This window comes from Temnothorax curvispinosus, unplaced genomic scaffold (assembly GCF_003070985.1).
Source record: "Temnothorax curvispinosus isolate PA1 unplaced genomic scaffold, ASM307098v1 QBEX01006646.1, whole genome shotgun sequence".
In the NCBI taxonomy this organism is placed as follows: domain Eukaryota; kingdom Metazoa; phylum Arthropoda; class Insecta; order Hymenoptera; family Formicidae; genus Temnothorax; species Temnothorax curvispinosus.
Window position 1 is genome coordinate 332,881 of NW_020216426.1, and position 2,705 is coordinate 335,585.

Below are 2,705 nucleotides of genomic sequence, written 5' to 3' on the forward strand. Positions count from 1 at the left end.
TCCCATCAGCCAGCCATCCGCGGACCGCGCTCTCTTCCGTTTCTGCCGTGCTAAGGAGAAAGTCGAGCCGGCCGTTCGTAGCAATTATATTATCGGGAGTGCCGAAAGTAATTGCGCGAAGTCTGTAATAGTTTCATCGCGAGCCGCACCCGCTCGAGTGGTCGCTGCGTGAAACATCTCAGATAGCTTTTCCGTTCACGTGAACGGAGAATGAGCCGGTTTTCGTCGCGCGCGTACCCGGTCGCGAATTCCGGAAAGTTGAGTGCGCTCAGTGCATCCGTGCTTGCATCGTGCGCCCAAGTTTCGTCGCGATTTGCATCCGCTCGATTGGTCGTCGCGCGAAACATCTTTTTTCCCGAGTTTTCGTCGCCGTAATACGACGGGACGACGCACACAGACGGATCACGTGATCACCGCGTGCGGTAACGTGATCCTTGGCGAAAGACCCGTGTCGACGGCGAAACCGTCCCACCACGACGCGAATCCGGTTTTCGCGAGTGCCTCTATCTCGAGCGTCGCGATCACCGAGCGTGAGAGTTGTCGATCATTTCTTATAAAATCAACGCCGGGAGTTCGATCCCGATATCGACCCCGCTCGCGGCCATCTTGTCATGCCGCGCGCCGCGCTGTACATTGTGAAACGCGGCTACCGCGCCTCGTACCTCTGTGATTTAATGTAAAATTCGTGCCCGCTATCGCGTCCCCGAGTAACCCAAGTGAGCCTGAGTCTCTCGCACGTCTCCGTGTTCGCGGTCGCTCATCTGCCTCGCGAGCAAGATATTTGTCGGTCGCGTGCAAGATCTCCGATCATGGGGGTGGTCATTCATCGCTCTTCGTTTCGCGAGCCACGCAGAGAAACCGAGCGACTCAAGATTTCTGCCCGACAATTCTGTAAGATATTTTTTTAAGATATTTTTATTAGCATTGCAGATGTTTCATTTTTTCTTTTTCTTTCTTTCCTTAAGAGAGGAAGAGTTATATATATGTTTTGCCAGTTTCAAAGTAACATATTTTCAATATTTTAAGTGTTACAAATATCGAAAATAAGTTGTGAAAACTATTAAATAATGCATCAAAGTGATAAAATAAATATTTTTATTATGATGATTCAAATTATTTGCAAATGTTCGTTGCCTGCTAGAGAGAATAGATACTTTTAATTTGAAATATTGTTTGGATACCAATCGTTAGTTATTTTTATTACACATCTGTTTTGTTTTGTGTCCATGAAACAAAGTCATTTTTAAACGGTCTCTTTCTTAATTTAAATTCTGTTAAACGTTCGCGAGTTTAGTCAGTAGTGAATTCAAGATATAGAAAACCAGTGAGCCCACGGAAGTCATACGAGATGCTTCGTCTCGAGTTAGGGTCGATTCAAACACAGCCGTGCCGTATCCGTACCGTGCACGAAACAGAAACATCAGACAAGGATGGAGACAAAATTAGACAAGGATGGAGACAATAGGTATCCTTGTCTGATGTTCTGTTTCGTGCACGGTACGGATACGGCACGGCTGTGTCTGAATCGACCCTTAATCGGTGTAATCTCGTTGAGTAATCTCGATTCGTCTGTACTAATTTGTTTATTTGCTGGTGATCTATTTTTTTTTAATTATTCGTATGTTTATTGTATGTGCCACTACATACGGTTGTTTTTCTGTTATAGAAATCTCGACTGATGAACACCTGCAGCTTGCAACAATGCTACACTGACTACACGACGAGTCGTTCGCACGACGATGAAATCACGTACGGAACGGACGTCCGTAGGATTGACGACGCGACCGGTAACGAGACGACGCTGCTTGCCGGAGGTAAGTGCCGTGACGCATCAACTTACTTATCTCTTAATCATAAGTGACGATATCGTGTTTAATTAGCGATCGCAGTCTATCGTCGTATGTTCAATCTTGTAATTTAATCGTGTATTGATATTTGGCGATCATGGAGGGTAGATACTATGTTCATGAATCGATGATTTATGATTACAGTTAAGCAAAATCCTGACAAGCAGCAAGTGAAGCGTCCACGCGACGGTTGTTCCTGGCGAGTGAAGTTGGCCATGTGTTTTACGAAATTCCGTCATGTAAGACTCGCTTGTCGCGTCTACCTGCGGAGCATCAGGGGTCGACGGGATCGTCGAGCGGATCGTACAGACATCTCCGACGTAATCCTTCCATCATCGTGTAATAAAGTACGCGCCGCGTCGCGAAATTAATACCGGGAGTGCCGTGCAAAGTGTCGCGCGATTATAAGCGACGATATCGTCGATTTTCGCTCATGAATGTCGTGAGTGAGTGCGTCGACGGAGATGCGACATCGGTGAAGGACCACGGAGTGGAGGAGCTGGCCTGGGAGGCATCGGGCAACGGCGGAACGACCGTAAGGTGAATAATATTCGTTTATTATTTTGCTGTCCCGTGGCGGATTCCGTCACTTTCTCAAGCGCAACGTGATTTGCTCTTACATTATACTCGAATCATTAATTCATTACTCGTACAATACAAATATCGATTATCTTGGGCACTGCAATGCTTTAATGTAAAAATATTTGTATGTTTCAGATAATTTATCTGATCAACGTAGTATTACAACTCCGCTGTTGCGCATCGGCTGGTGAGTGATTTTTCTATTTTAATGTCAAGGCAACAATCACACATTATATCACAAAGTTACGTTACCTAACTCAACCTAAGTGATATGTA

At 45.6% G+C, this 2,705-nt stretch overlaps 1 long non-coding RNA gene across 1 annotated transcript; it reads left to right on the plus strand.

Annotated features, from left to right (window-relative positions):
* Positions 1 to 232: 232 nt before the first annotated feature.
* Positions 233 to 2,375, plus strand: LOC112456089. Its single transcript, XR_003040920.1, has 3 exons — positions 233 to 891; positions 1,667 to 1,814; positions 1,992 to 2,375. It is a non-coding gene; the product is annotated as an uncharacterized LOC112456089 (long non-coding RNA).
* Positions 2,376 to 2,705: the final 330 nt, after the last annotated feature.